The 17,016-nt window shown below is 37.9% G+C and overlaps 1 long non-coding RNA gene across 1 annotated transcript in view; it reads left to right on the forward strand.

The window, feature by feature from the left end:
- Positions 1-17,016, forward strand: part of LOC142039125 (uncharacterized) — a 133,811-nt gene that overhangs the window by 5,103 nt on the left and 111,692 nt on the right. Inside the window, exon 4 of the long non-coding RNA XR_012652820.1 lies at positions 10,954-11,015. This is a non-coding gene — a long non-coding RNA (uncharacterized LOC142039125). The remainder of the gene's footprint in view (positions 1-10,953; positions 11,016-17,016) is intronic.

A 17,016-nucleotide genomic window follows, 5' to 3' on the forward strand; every position in this document is an offset into this window, starting at 1 on the left:
GCTGGCCTTAGGAAGTTCCCTGGGCCTCCTGTGTTCTGCAGCTGTGGAGGCTATTCCCTGCTCTGAATGAAAGAATCTCCCCTCTCCTGTGACTGCAAATGCTGAATGAGACATCCTGTAACACCCTGTTTAGAGGGGCAGAGCTGACAGCTGAAGGCCATCCTTGGCATTTTAGTCTTTGTAGATAATGACAGATGGTGCATAACCATGAGCAAGGAACTCCTTAGGTCCTAAAATAGGAGAAGAGATTTATGGGGAATTATTATAAAAGTTCATTGCCCAAAGGTCTTGGTGCTGGTTCTGCTCCAGAGAGAGTAAGGAGGAGCGATATTAAGCAGAGGTTTAAAGAAAAAATAATCTGGCATATTAGAGTATTGCAACATCTTAAGCGAGTGCAGAGAGCACATTTCTCCACATACACCAAGAGTAAGCCCAGGAGAACTGCTGCATGAAATGTTTCTTACAGAACCACACAAAACTTGCCTACTTTCAAGTTTTGCTCTGCATTTAGATATAAAACTGTCTGTTGTAAGTTTCACTTAAATTCCTTAATTTGCACCTTTCAAACGACTTGAAGCCCATTTACGGTTTTGCAAATGAAACCTGATGGTTTCAAGTGAGTTTCAATTTGAGCTTTTAACATTCTTGTTCAAACCTGAAACTCAAAGTGAAATTCAGGGGGTGCAAAAACACGTATATGGAAAAATTAAAGGAAAAATTCACAAGAACCTGTGCAAACCAAACTTGCAAAATTTCCTACAGCTCAGGCCCTATCTGTTTATGCAGATTATTTTAGTCTCCTCTTCTTTGCCATGTGGCTGTGGAGGCTAGGGGCCCCGATGGTGGTAGCTGTCAGGAGCAGTACTGCCAAAGAACTGCGTTGTCTTTCCATGGTCAACTACTGTCCTTACGGGGACAGCAATTCATCCAAATCTAAATTTGTCTTCTGATTTCATACATGCATCAGTGAGGCAAGAACAGTTTAAGCGCTGTTGATAATGTGTAACTGAAGCTGAAGAAACAAGGTTTGAAGCTTATTTGGAGCAGGGAAAAGTTTTAGTAACTGAGCTGCAACAATTGGGTAATTACAAAGAGAACTAGGTGGTGGGGGTGGGAAACCAGATGAATTATGAGGTTTTATCTGATTTCCATCCCTGCAGCACTTTTGGTTGGAAAACAGAAACTAAGTGTGCCTCATTATTGCGTGAAATAAATAAAACAAAACCAGAATGCTGTGGTGGCTTCTTGATCTGTAAAGCATGCAAAGCTAAAACCACCACATGCAAAAACGATCACAAGAAGAGTGAGTGCAAGCTGAAGGGTTGGTGATACTCGCTCTTTGCAATGCACGCAGCTCACAGTTCTCAGCACAGCTGACCTCTTGGGAACTGATAGGAAGTCCTGGCTCTGCTTGAGTCAATGGGAATTTTGCTGTGGACTTCAGGGAAGCTGGAACTTCACAGCATAACCCATGTTGTGCAATATATTGTTCCTGGCTCTTAAAACCTTGCAAAATCTCATAGGTGGGCAAATATGCATTTGTAGTGCTTGTAGCAAGAATGGGAAATTAAAGGCAACCCATTTTCACTACAGCTAGCTAGGCTCCTGGTAGTGACATACGGTCTTACCCATGAAAATTAAATACATAAATGTAGAACTAACATGACTAAGTGGTCTCATGTTGCTCATTCCGCTTGTTTGTATGTGCCGTCCCCTCCCTTTGTGCTGTCCTCTTAAACTGCTTCAGCGCACACAGGCTTTGGCAATACTTAGAGGAAGGGGTTCTGGTCTTGTTTGGCCTTTAGGCACTAAGGTACACATCCTCCCATTCATGTTGTGGGCCTCAAGTAGTAGTTGTGGTAGTTAATATTCAGTCCTGTTACTAAGATAAAGTACTTTCTGTTAAGTAAACTGGCACCTCTGATTGTAACATTAGCAACAGAGAAATGCCATGTTCAGCAAGTGAATAGAGATTAATTTTTGGTCCTTGTTCTTGGATATCCTTAGAGATGTGCCATATCCCTAAGGAAGATATAAGAATGTTTTTGTCTTAAGAATATCTTTTTGTCAGCTTTGAATGTGGAGTCCTATAAGGCTGCCCATATCATTACAAAAGTGTTTGTCCTGTTCACTCCATTTGTTGAGTTCTTCCTGCTAAGTCAGGCAAAACTTTATTTTGACTGTATGTGAAAGATCTGACTGGTTTCAGTAGTTTATGTTTGGGGGCAGGGCAAATTCAATTCACTGACCACTCAAAAGCTGTGCACTTGTAACTGAAATGCCTGGGGTTCCTTGTGTCTCCTTCCGTTGTCTCTTACCTCTGCAAGGCTTAGGGACAAGGACGAGATTTAGAGTCCTTTGGAGAACTTAAAAATGGAAAAGCTACATACTGTATCTTTTTCATTTAAGTAAGCCTACCTAAATAAATGTACAGATGAAATGGCAGAAAGCTGGCAATAAAACGGTGTGAAGACTGAGGTATGTATTTCTTGTGTAGCACGTTGGTAGGGGTCCCAAAGCAGGTCCCTATATCCTTTTATATGCCAAAGCTGTAGACAAGTGGGAACTTAGGACTGAAATAGCACCATTAGTAGCTTCCAGTAATCTGCTCCTGTGGAGGGAAAGGCATTGCTAAGGAAACAACAACACTTATTTTAATGAGAATTTGAAAATCACTTCAGCAAATCACAGTATTCATAAGGTGACATGCCAGAGTGAATTGACCTTATAAGGTCCACTTCAGGAAATATCATGGTATTATTTCCCAATATTTTGAACCTGGCCTTTTCCTATAGAAGCTCCAAAAAGTTTAACATCTGTAGAGGAAGCAGCTGGGATCTTAGAGGTAGAGACAGCTTGCTACACCAGTCAATAGATATCCAAATTAAGATGCCACATCAAGAACTTTTCCTTTCAGGAAAGACAAAACAAAATAAAATTTGAGGTTTATTTCTGTGGTGGCTCATCTGGAGAACCCCTCTAATGATTGTATCGTGTTCATAAGTATGACACAAAATCAGCAGGGTGTAGCTAGTGGTGTAGTATTTGGAACATTAATTTAAGGCAGAAAAATAAGCAGGAAGAGAACTGATTGCCAAGGGTGCATGAGAATCAGTTGGGGTAGGATTTGCTTTGTCAGTGTTGTAACCAGCCTGTGAGTGCTCCTTCTGAAGTCTGCAAATTGGGCACATAATATAGCTGCCCACACACTACGTGTTTAATGCCAGCTGTGGTTGGTGTTTTTTTGTTTTTTTTTAAAGTATAGATGAATAAGGGAAATTATATTTAAGCTTGTTTAAGTTGGGCATGTGACACACAAAAAAAATTGCCAGCTTATTTTCCCAGCCTTGCTTTCTCCAAGAGCCCAAATAGCTTCAGTTGCCTCAGAAATCCACAGTGATTACAATGTATTTATTTATTATTATCTATGCAGACACAAAATGACCTCAGCAAAGAAGAAGCCAAAACAATTCCTTGATTTTGGGAGAAAAATTATTCAGCCCCCATCTCTCTTCCACCCACAGCCTCCTTCTGGGGGCTGTGACTTTGTCTTATGCTTCAGCAGGAAACATATGTTTGGCTGAGTTTGAACTCTCTAGAGTGTGTTGGATCTTACAGGTATACTGTCAAATGCAGTTTGTATTGGACGGGAGGTGCTTCACTTGAGTACATCAAAGTGCTAAGGTTTCCTGTAAAATTGATCTTCATGGTTTTCCATACATGACTAGTTATTTATGTTTTGTTATTACACAATTTCAAATCATGTAAAAGTTAAAGGGAAGAAACACTTTCTGTGCTCTGTAAGAGGGATGTGGGACCAAGTTCACTTCAGCAGAGAGCTGAGTAAATTGTTGAGAAGCATGATAAAATAAGATTGTACAGTCTTCTGGAATTTTGTGTGGGTCGATGAATAGAGTAGGGAAGTATGTTCCATTAATTTCTAAGGGATATTTTCTATGTATTGATGAAAGGGCCTGAGTTGTGTTCAACACCATGGATGATATAACTGGAGATCATTAAATGAATTAGCTGTATTAGGTGTTCCACCCAGTCATGTTTTACAGCGAAAATCATGGCATACTAGCAGTGGTCTTTTCTTATAAGGTAAGGTATAGACCCTCTAAACTTTTGGAAATTGGCAGCTTAAGAATATCTTGTGCTGGGTTATTGTGTTTAATAGACATGGGCATATTTATCTTTCATGAACTGATCAAATCCCTTTCATAAAGCATTCTTACTTTTGACTTTCACATATCCTATGGCAACAAATTCTTTTGTTTGTTTTACATCATTTTAAATGGTAGTCCCACTTTATTATTTTATTGTGAAAAATAATGACTAGTCATTCCCTGTTGAACCATATTTCCTTCAAGTTATCTCTTTTCAGCTAAAGTGTTATTTTATTTTGTTTCCCACTGTGTAGAAGCTTTTTCATATCTGTCGTCTCTTTCTAGTAAAGATCTCAGTCAAACAAATGATCTAGAATTAGAAAGTATTGAACAATCTCTATGTCATACACTCTGTCCTCCAATCCGTTGGTAGAAAAGCAATAAGAAAGAGAAATTATTAAAAAATATTCTTCAAGACTAGATACAGTTCAGGATCTGAATCTGTGTGCCACTCCATACTCCCTCCTGTAGTGGATATAATGTGCTTTCAAGTCTTGAGAGCAAGTGTTAAAGACAAAATATAATTAAAGATGGAGATATTAAAAAAAAAAAAAAAGTGAGATGTGCTTGCCAAAGTTAGATCATAGCCCATTAAACAGGTATTTAAAACAACAACTTGTCTAGAAAAAGTATATCTGTTCTAGATGTTTTGCAGCAAAACATTTGCTAGAGAGCAACAGGGGACTCCTAGTGTTAGACTGTAGGATGCAAGGATTTGTACAGGCACTGCGGGTAAGGAACTGCTTGAAGGAGAGAGGAGAGTGGGTTCTGTTGAAAGGGGAAGTACTGGGCAGGAAGGAAGGTTACAAATGAAGTTCCTTGGTGATCAGTCAGGGGACTGGATATGTTTTATACTTTTATTAATGACTTCGGCATAACAAGACATAGAATGTTGAGGAAATTTGATGATGATATACAGTTGGGACCCATTGCTAATGCAGAAAGGGCAAGAATATCTTACAGGAAGAAATGGATGTCCTCTAGGTTTGGAGTAATAGGAACAGGCTGAAAGTAATGGAATGAAGTGCAAGGTCATGCACTTTGGGATCACTGACAATTTCTGATAAAAATTGGAAGCTCATTGTGTGGAAATAATGGAGGAACGGACAGACCTGGGTATATTAGGTGATCACAGGATAGCTAGTAGCCAGCAATATGTTCCAGGTACAAAAGGGCAAACGGAACTTGAGATTGACCAAGTCTTCCCAGTTGAAATAAGGAAGTATTTGTGTCTGACAAGGCATGATAAAGCTGTATCTGAATACCATGTACAACTCCAATTTTCCTTGTTGAAAAAAGGGAACTCAAGCCACAACAAATCCACAGAAGAGTTACCAGGATCATGGGAATGATAAGCTTATCTGCAAGAAGAAACAAAATTGGCAATCGTTTATTTAGCCTAGCAAAATGAAATCTGAGATATGACTTATAAATATATCCATGGGAGAAAATGCCAGAAAAGCAGTGCTATTGAAAAGACAACAATTAAACACAAACAAATCAATATAAACTGGCCTTGAGGAAATTTGAGCTGCAGTTTAGATTTCTAACTAACAGAAGAGCCAGGTTCTGGAACAAGCATAGTGGGACCTAATGAGAAGAACTAACAAGTTTTATTACGGAGCTGTATCAGTTTATCAGAGGAATAGTACAGTATGCTTTTCTGTGGATGAAGCTAATGGCATGACCCAAAAGTCTTATGGAGGAGCTTTATAATTTCTTGCTTAATCATAAGTTACTCCCCTTTGGTTAGCACTTGGATGGCAACATTTTAAGGAGTGTGTAGAAATTACGTGAAATTTTATTTTTGATTCAGTGGTTAAACTTGAGAATTGGTAATGCCTTAAGATATTTTCACTGTAGTAGATCAAACCTTGATGCTGTAGAGAAAAATACCCTTTCTAGGAGGCCACAAAATGTAATAAATCCTTATGGTTTTGGAAGTGAAGGCATTAAAGCTGCACTAAAGGTCATCTGTCATTACCCCTCTTGAAAGACTAGCAAATAGGTGTGCAGAGCTAGAAGCTGCTCCACAGCGCCAATATTTATTCCAAATCTCATGGATTTCCAGATTTTCATATGCTTTGTTATAATTTATTTTTTATAACATTCATTTTTCACCAATTAATAGTACAAATGGCTTACTTATTCCACTTAATGCATTTAGATGGACCAGGCCTTTTTACTTCCCAATAAAGAAAATATTTGACATTCCCAGTTTAACTTGTGTTTATAACTTCCTCAAAAATACATTTGCTAAAGTCCCTTCTTATCTGTTTCCATCTCAGAGCACCCAAGGAAGGAAGGTGTCATGAAACCAGAATAATGTTCTTCTTATTAAAAGGACCCTCTTAATTTATACACAGCCAAAATCTTGTTGATAAAATTGTCAACATATTCGTGGTCTAATCAGAATGACATGGTATTCAAAGAGGAATATTTCATAAGTATTTCCCATTCATAACAATAGAATGCAGCAGTGTATGAAAATAAATATGCTGTGTGGAAATTTATATAGACGTCAATCAGTGTTTTATGTTCTCTGGTCAAGATAAGTTCGACTTTTGAAATCCTCTAAAAGCTGCTGTAATACTTCTGTTTCAGAAGAAAAACAATTGTCCTTCTGGCAGGATTAAGTCCATGACAGCTTTTCTCCTTTTTTTTTTTTTTTCCTTTTGATGTGCATGTCACCATAGGTTCATATATGTAAGATTTTTAAAGCCCAGCAATGCCAAAACTCCTCCTCTTCTTTTAGCCAGATGTTTCATTTTAGCAACATCTTTTTCAATGAAAGTAAAGTAGATTCAAACTTTTCAAAAGTGGATTAACATAAAATAAATATCCCAGAATATTTGCAAATGAAAGTTAAGTTCTTCTGACTGAAACAAAAAATGACACCAAAGGAGCTTTTAAATGATGATTCACGTGCTAATTGGCTAAAATTCTTTTTTTTCATATGCTAACGTTTGTGCAGCTGTGTTTGTAATATATCCTGAAAAATTTAAGATGCATTACTTAAGATATGTTTCTATGCTCCTTGTGGTTTTAGGAGAACTTCTCTTGAAAGAAGGGCTTTTGTTCAGGGAACTTGCTATGCTCATTACTCACAGGAAGGATGGTGATGTTTTTCTCAATGTTATGTCTCAAAAAAAAAAATTGTAGAACCCACAATCTCAAAGTTTGCATACTGGTTTGACACAATAATGGTTTTCCATGTGAAGTTTTTATTTTGTATGACTTCTGTAGTTGGGACAATTACTAAACTGTGAAAAACTCTTCATATATATACCAGTGCACTGTACTCCAGATAAACATGAGTAACACTGTTGATCAGATCTTCCACATTAAATACAGAAATACTGTTCTTTTATGTAGGCATTCCTCATCCATATACAATGCAGGTTAATGCATTCTGACACAGCTCTCCACACAGCTCTCCTCTAGCATCCTAATCTGGCTGCATGTTTCACAAATAATCTGACGTGTGCAGCTATCTTGAAGTTTTTAGTACATAGGTCAGGTAACATTTCCTTGCTGAATGGTTAAATAAAGTGACTGTTTTTTTAAGGTCATCTAAATAAGAAAATAAGAAATGCCTTACTGGATCAGAGGAGCTCTGTGGCTCCAACCATTGCAACAGGAGACACTATAGGGAGTGCACATGAGCCTTACCACTTGCTGTGGTCTATTCTCCTTAGACTCCCCATCATCTGCAGTTGTTATAGAGGGATATCAGTGTGTACAGCCCACCAATTGTATATTATCCACTTATGGACCTATTGTCTGTGAATTTGTATAATCCCTTTCTGAACCTGCTGGTACACTCTGTCCTTGCCACCTCCCCTGGCAGCAAGGTCAGGAAGCATACTGCCTGCTGTGTAAAGTACCTTATCTGTTTTGGTTTAGGTGTTAATTCAGTGCCTCCTAATAGCACCCAAATTGCAGGATTTTTGTAAATAAAATTTCTACATTCATTTTTCACATTTCCTTCATTGTTTTGGGAACTCTGATTGTATTTCCCTTTGATCTTCTCTCCAGATTGATAAATCCTAGACTTTTTTGCTCTCCCCTTTTAAGTCAAATGCTGCAAACCATCGATCACTTTAGCTGCTCTCTCTACATATTCTCTACTTCTACTATTTCTTTTCAAGATGCAAAGACTAGAACCCATGTAATTTCTGATGCTGAGTGAACATCTGACATTGCTGATTTCCCTAAGGCTATATTTCATCCTCTGTTGGCCTTAATAATGTCTTACCTTTGGTGCTTAAAGGTAATGGTAGATTCACTGAATTTCAGTTCTCTAGAAAATGGACATTGCAGTAGAAGGATTAAAAGTAAGTAGTATAGCTGTTGACAAAATAAACCCAGAGAGCTAAATACACAGTTGTTTAGGCTTCCCTGAAGGAATCAAGTTTGACTGGATATGGAACTAAACTATCTGAACCTGACAAAATAGGTGAGTGGAATGTAGACATGTGAAAATAGAATAAGAGTTTGATAAAGCTGGCTATATCTTTAAAACTTACTTTTAAATTAATGTAAGCTGATTGTATCTTAATGAGAAAGCTGTAGCCATCTGTATGAAACATGGAAATAACTAGATTATTTTGAATGGTTTGACAAAGCAGTTGCAGACTAGCTCATAAAAATCCTTTTCTAGTGCCATAGTCCTATGATGGGAAAAGGCCATAAAGAATTTAGCAGTTTTGAATGTGATCTCATCATTAACTGTGGCTTCTTTATTGATGGTTTAGAACAAAGCGTGGACGTAGTGCTGTTAGGGCTGATGCACCCCACAGTTTATAACTATGTGGAATAATCAGCCCTTCCTTCTACTGACTTCGCATGCAATTTAAAAAAAGTGAAAACAATCCCATCTTCTTCTCTTGATTGGTACTGAAGGCTGCGATTATGAACTTCCTGAATGGAAATTTCCTTCTGAGCTAAGAAGCTGACTCTGCTCTTAAGTCCAATAAAACTATTTTAATCCAAAAGCTCTAAATCTAAGCCATAGGGTTCTGGAAGAGTTATCTTACTAAGCTCAGAAGATATATCTACTTAAGTCTTGAGTCTTTCCTTGGTTTTTTTTTCCTATCTAATTTTTGGTCTTTTCAAATATTGTTGCTAAACTGCTCTCCCTTTCCTAAGCTTCAGCTTCTCTTTCTCTCCCACTCTCTCACTCTCTCTCTCATCAGACCCAAACTCCTGGTTTATACAGATTATAACAGTTCATGTTTATCCACTTTCCCTCATTTTCTCATGTTTACTTGCTTGCTTCTTTCCCCAGCTTTTTCTCCTGACACAGGTGGTGTTCTCTCTTCTTTTGGAATGGTCTTACAAAACAATATAATATAGCTTTATCCTCAGTTTGGCAGCTGCTGGTATACTTCACATGCTTAAATACAGGTGGGTACAAAAATTAGTTACTGTGAGGTACAAATGAAAGGGAAACCACAGTTCACAAGGTATGCTGTGTTAACTGCCTTTGTCAGTGCTCTGGTTCTGCTGTAAGACGAACTTCATGGTGCAGTTACAGGTAGAGGAGAGAAAGCCAAGTTAACTCATACCTGTGACAGTTAGTGGTAAGAGCACACACAGAAGTTACCATGGAATGACAGACATTTGAGGTATATACATCACTACAGATATAACTTAACTTTCAGGTAACCTCCTGGTAGTCTGTGAGGAATGCAAATAACTTTCTGTTTGACTGACATTATAATCCACCTCCGGTTGCCAAACTGATAGCAGCAATGTAGAGAGTGCCTCACCGGGTGAGTGCTGAAGCATCTGCCTATGGCTAGCATGGGGTCATCATCCTAGAAGGAGCTTTGAGGCTAGAAGGAAGCAGAGCCACTGTGGCTGTGTAGCAGGGGCCATGGACAAAGCAAGCTTACTGTTCCACTGGAAGGGAGAAAGAAACATAGCTGTAATTTTTGGTTTTGCTTAAAAAAAAGAAGTAGTAGTCTTGGGCATACATAGGAAGTAGTAGAGACAGAATGGAAAAGGCTACCATAGTTTTGACTTGTTTCCTTTCATCATTTTAAAGTTGGTGCAAAGTTTGGTCTACAGCTGTGCCTTCCACTGATGAAGCCATGTGGGCAGCTTCACTGCCCTGTCTCCTTTAAGTTTCAGGTATCATCTCCTCTGCTGATGTATGCTTCATTGACTTGTTTGTCTTCTAAGCTTCATGTAAACTTACTGTATTTCTCTAACCAAGCCTGGAAAGCGGAAAAGAAATGAACATATTCTGCCTCTATAGAGAAAGAATGAAGGGAGATAAACAAGGAAAATAAATAACAAATCAGGAACAAATATGTAGTTACTTTTTTATCCCTATTTTCGTGTTCATTCCTTGGAGTGTAGGAATAACTCATTTCTCATTTCCACTACTAATAAATACTGCTAGCACTTTAAAGTCAAGACCACATATCCCATAGTTCCCCAAGGCATTTCCCAGGAGTACAAAGAAAGAGCTCAGAGTTTTTGAGAAGGGCATGTCTCTAGGGAAATGTTTAGCAGAGGTAGGACTGTTTTCAGTCTTGTGTCTTTGTTCTGCGATAAGTGTAAGATAATGCCCTTCACTGAAGTTGATAAAATTGAGGTGAGCTGAGTTAATCCTTCAAAAATCTCTGCCACTTTTCCACCTCTCTTTCTCCACACCAATGTATGTGTTTCACTCCAAGTTATTGTTAATCTTTACTGCACTCCTGTCTTACAACATGAGGCTGGAGGGACAACTCCTCATAGCAAGAGACTAATTTCTGATTCTGTGTTCTAGGTATTGAAATACAGGACAACTCATATATCTACTGGTTGAAAAACTTGATATTCTGATGGTAGGTGAGTGCATAAAAACACATTTCTGCAATGCTTTGTCTGGGGGTAAGAGTGCTGTACATCAGATGGAAGTAACTTCTGCCTGATTTACTTGTGTGGGCTGTGTGATGCGATACAGAGTTATAATCTGCATAAGTACATAGATTATTAATGGTTATATACTTAGCTAGTTCTGTTCTGTTACTGCCAAAATGTTATTTATTTCAGTAACTCTATGTGGCGATGGGTTTCACAGGTTGTATGAAGAAATGCTTCCTTTTCTTAGTTGTAAACTTAACTAAATGAAACTGGGCTCTAAATGTGTGTATATAACTTTTGACCTTGCATTTTGAGAAGTGGAGCAGGTCCTCTTTTTTCTTCAGAAGATCTTCACTTGATTAAAAAGTTTTCGTTGCCTAAGTTTTGCTAGTCACATCACATATAGCAAAAATAAACACACCAGCTGATGAATGGAGGACAAGTTACAAGGCTAGGAGAGGGGGGGTTGCCACCTATACTTGCACAGAAAAATTAAGATTTATTCTTTCTTTGTTTCTGTATGCAGTATGTTTCTTGCAGCCTAGCTGAACTTCTGCATTTAAACACATAATTTGTGTATAAGCTACATTTTAAATACAAGGATAATCCCATCACTTACATTGAGTTCATTTGTAGAGACTTTGCTGAGTTGAAGTTTTAATTCCACACATGTTTTAAAATCCTGCAACACTTAAAACAATGATCCAGGTATAGGATCTTTGCATTGACCTCCTAAGGTAACAGGAGCAGCATTTGAAAATATAATTTTACTTAACAGATTTGAAAATTAATTAATTTATAAATAACTATGAAATGTTTTCATCGACAGATGTCTAAGGACATTTCAAATTAGGGTAAGCATCATTATTGTCCCTTTATACCTGAGGAAACTGAAACATGTAGAGGTTAAGTGCTTGCAGGAGTATTAGAACCAGGGAAACTTATGAAAGCCTTGTTAGTTCATCTGGTGAATCCAGGCCAGAGCCTTAGCCATAGGCCCAGACTGCTTCAAAATTCTGGCTAAGTATACTTTCATATATTTTCATAATTCTCACTCCTCAATCAAATTAGATGTAAGAATTAGAGGCCCAGTCATATATGTCTTGAAGATTATGAAAGTCTTGTTCTCAAGTTCACTGGGGGTAAAAGTGAGCCTTCAATTCCCAGAAGTTACCTATCATTTATTGTTTTCCTTGTTTCAGGTGTGTTGTATTTCCTAAGCCTTTTTCTATGGACCTATAAAAGAGAAATGATTCTCTATTTAACAGTTTGATTAGAGAAAGGTTAACCTAGGGGGTGGGGTTTATTTATTCAGTACTGCCTCTTTTTAGTCAAAGTTGTTGATTCTTTGTGTGATTATCTGGAAGCATCACTATTTCTTCATTTATGGCTAGTTTACATATTTGGGGGGGGAAACAGACTAGCACTGGAAAGAGAAATGTTGGTTTTTTAAGAACACAGCTAATTTAACAAAAACAGGCTATTAATGGAAACAAAAATATTCAAATGTTTGTTGGACCTACATGTATTTGAATCATTCAGTTGAAAGGATTTGAAGGCCAGGCTTGTATTCCACTTAAGACACAGTAGTGACAGAAAATGATTGCACTTCATTTAGGTATTTCTTCAAGTTACCTAAGGGCATAATATTTGCAACCCCTACTTAAATACCCAGTGAAATTAATTTAATTGTAAGGAAGCTATTTGATATTGTTACGGCACTGTATGTCTTCGCGTTTGACAAGTACCAGCATTTAACCTTTTAATTGAAAATTACTTTGGGGATCCTGCCAGAAACTGCAAACTGAAAACACTAACCCCCATTATTGAGTCATGTAATACAATAGGTACAAAGTCAGATGTCCTTGACCGGCACACTCTGGGGCTGTGTGGGTGGGAAGTTCTGTGTCCTTCCAGAATGAACTTCCTTCTGCTACAAAGGCTGATTGTACAGTTCAAGGATCGTTTCATTATTTCTGTATACAGATACTTTCAAGAAGATAAATTGATTATTCCCCCTTACAAAAGTGCTTTTACTTGATATTGTTTAAGGCAGGAGCAGTGCTTCAAGGGGAAGAAAAGTTTTATTATTTTTTTAATGTCTGGATTTTTTGAATATGTGGATTTTTATATAGGGTGGGGGTGCGAAGGGAGGGAAGGGAGACAGGGAGAGGTATTCCCTTACATCTTCCAAAAAGAATCGGAGTTGGAAGCTGCAATAAGGTATGGGATTAGTGAACATCTCCAGTAGTAATGACTTTGCACAGCTCAGGTTATGCAGCCACAGCACTTCCTAAGAGAGGATGAGTGCAGCTCCAGACCATGCCACAAGGACTGTGTAAGGGTTTCATTTAGCTCTGTGAAAGATTCTTAGTTAAAAGCTGCTCAGTGTTGCTATTTTGTCTGTAACTGTGTTTTCAGAAGTACTTTCTAAACTGGGACTTAAATTGATAACGATCCTTGACAGTTCCAATGTTGTTGTCTGGAGTTGGGTACTCAGAAATTGAGATAAACAAGATGTGTTTTCAGACCCTCAGAGTGTCTTGGCTGTTCTGAACACTGCAGCTGTAGGAAAGTGGAAGTTAAGAGTCCACAAAGCAGGAATTTTTACTCTGCTAATGTAAATCATGGAGAGGTACCAGGATTACTTGCTGCCAGTTAAAGGCTTTTCAGCATTGCTGGCAAAACTAGATTTCAGTGCCTTGAGGAGTAGGGGGACAGGACCTGGGCTGTACCTCAGCTGGGAATGGGAAGTTAAAGTTGATCTGGGGAACAGAGACCTGGTGAAACAGATTTGCTGTTCTCTGGTGCTTTGAAGATGGTGACTGCTGTTGCTCCTTTGAAGCTTCTTCCTGCCTTTGGTGGAAGTGAAAGGAGAAGGAACAAGGCTGGCTTTTTAAAGGTTTGCCGTAACAAAACAGGTCTCGGAGTTATAGCTGTTTTGCCTTCATTGCATTTAGTTGAAATGAGTGAATGGGTTCTAAATTTAATGACAGATGGAAAGAAGGATAGAGCATGTGATTGTTTAAGCTTCCTCCCACTAGGAGACCAGTCTGAACTGGAGAAAAGTTAGTTTTAACTCAGTGTATCTAAAATTTAGATTGTGCAGCTTAAAAACCTGTGTTATTGTGAGCTCTTTTGAATAGAGGTCAATTTTATGAGACAGTATGCATGAGTGGTGAAAAAGCTTTTGTGTAAAAATGTGAGCCATGGTTTGGTAAAAGTAGAATGCATATAAACTGATCTCATGCAAATTCTCTTGAAAAAGCATGCAGTGGTATAAACCCTTTCCAGAAGGGAGGCTCAAGTCAAGTGAAGAATTGTAGCTACATTGTTCTGCAGCCTGGTAGGGGAGCACACTGCAGCTTTAAGTGACTTGCATTGGTAACTCCTCTTTCCATGGTTAAGTTTCATGGAGTCCCATAGCTGCTCAGTAGTTATCTGTAAAGGTTGGAATTTTGGCTTCTAAATACATTCAAATCCAGTGTAGTATTTAACTGGAAATACAAAACATTAAAAAAAATATATCTTGTCAAGTAAGGAAGAATTCAGTCTGTCAATAAACTGAACGTGCATAAATACCCTGTGAATGGGAAGTAATAGGGGATATTGCTTAAAAGTAGGGGTTAAGCTGTTATTATAGGAATAGGAAGGAATACACAAAACTTGGCTCTGTGAGTGTCTGCTGTGGCAATACCTGTGCCAAACTAAAGGAACATAGAGCCCCTGGAATTAGATCTGGAAATAAGCTGTAGTTAGTTACTGTCACTTGCATAGGCCTGGTTTGTGCATGTCATATGCAGATAAATTTTGTGAAAGGATCTACTTACATAAACATTTTGTCATGCAAGTAACTTTCGTTAATGCTGCGTCCTCAGTCAGATCACTCATGTGAGGTAGCAGAATTAGGCCACAAGCTAGTGCCAGTCAGCTTCTCTTTTCAAATCTGGGTGTTTTAGTCTTGTGGCCAAAACAAAAATGCAGTGCTTCCCACCACCCTAGCTTTACTAACAATTTTGATTTTGTGAAAGGTCAGCACATGAATGTGTCTTGTAACATTACACATTGCCTTTACTCAAAAATTCACATGCACAAGGAAACTGACAAAACAGTTTATTTTGGAAAATTAGTAAATCCAAATGATGGATACCATGTGTCAAAATAATCCTTGGTGCACGTGCTTGCATTTTCACACAGACGTTTTTGAAAATTATACTGTGGAAACTAAATAGAGATATCAGTTTGCCAGGGAGCAGGCTTAAGCCACTTTTCTGTACAGACTGCAAGATGTGGTCTCTTTTACTGAACGTGGAAGCAAAAGCAGTTCCATCTTTACTTTAGCCCTTTGCTATTGTTCTCCAGAGGTGCCAGACAAGATCTAAAGGACCAATTAGTGGAGTTAGGCAGAGGAGGATTAAGGCTGAAATTTCAGAACTAAAGATGTAAGAATAGCTAAATGGTCTCATTTCACTGTAAAAACTTGGTGCTTAGTAGAAGCTGATTCAATTCTAGAGTCAGTGGAGAAGAGAGACAGGCATCTCCGGAAGGAGTTTGATGTTCATCCTGTATATTCTAAAAGGGAAGAGGTAATGGAGGATGTTATAGTAAAGTTCTTAGCCTCTAAATGCTGACAAATATAGCACCGTTTAAACAAGTGAATAGTTTTTCTTTCATCTGCTTGCTTTAAAACCTTAGGTAAGTCTCATGTGAAACAGTTAACTTTCACCTTGGTCAAATGTGAATGGAGAATGATTTTGGGGATGTTGAGACTGTGCTGCCGTGTTTGATTACATTTCATTGATGCTTTAAGGACAGGCTTGCTTTTTTTTTTTTTTTTTTTTTTTTTCCCAAGAGCCCAAATACAAAAGTGCATGTAAGCTCTTTGCTGAACCTGTCCAGGGTGATACATAGCAAATCTTGAACTGGAAGAGTAATGCAGAGTTCCTGCGTTCCAGGACATTGAACTAACCAACAAGGTCATTACCTGGGAATAGAAGGATATGGACTTGTTTTGGTTGCTTTCTTAGGTGTTTTGAATATAGTTAGTGGGACATTTCTGCACATACATTAACAAGTATTTTGAAGTAGTAGCAGTCTGCTTCACCTGGCACAATGTTCTACATGTGGTAATATAAATGGAAGAGAAGTTGAGGTCTCTTTGGTAACAAGGCCCTAGCCTGCTTTTATTTTGATTCTGGTTAATGTTTGCTCAGTGAGCTGGAAATGGGAAATCCACCTTTGAAAGCATCATATGAGTATCATGCTGACAACCAAAATCTCTTCTGTGGAGACTTAAATTTGCCCAAACATTTTAAAAGTTTGGTAGAGTTGGGTTTTCAGTCCTCTTCCTAAAGCAGAAAGAGGCTTACTACTGTCAGTCTACACTGTTGCCATGAGAACAGGGCATTGCCTGATTTTCCTTCCTATATATGCCTTAAAAAAGATGCTGGGACTGTAAAATAAATTACTGTTTTGTAATTTAGCTTTAAGCAAAAGGAATTTTTCAACAGTGACAGTTCTGGAAATGCTTTAACTTTTAAATGCTGACACCAAATAATAAGTAAAACCTTGTGATTAATGTTTCCAGAAGGGACTATTAACATTATCCTACATCTGTTCGTGATATAATCTCCAAATGAAAAACACTCACTTAAAAAAAAAAAAAAAAAGAAAAGAAAAAAAGGAAACCCTAAAGAAGTATATGTTTATGCAGCATTTCAGTGCAGACTTAACTCTAATGTGTGGACATCCTTGGTAAGACTTAACCAACTAATTTTTCATCTGATCATTATTTAGTCAAACCTCTATGGTACTCCTGAGGTTGCTTAAATTTCATTGACAACATGTCGTTTCATTTGCTGAAAAATGTGGTCATTTTAAATTACACTACATGAAAGAGCTTTTTATTACTTAGAGTAAAATTAGCCATCATATTTGATGAAAATACTTAATGGTAGATCAGGCATAAAGTTCTGTTAAACATCAT

This window comes from Buteo buteo, chromosome 13 (assembly GCF_964188355.1).
Source record: "Buteo buteo chromosome 13, bButBut1.hap1.1, whole genome shotgun sequence".
In the NCBI taxonomy this organism is placed as follows: Eukaryota; Metazoa; Chordata; class Aves; order Accipitriformes; family Accipitridae; genus Buteo; species Buteo buteo.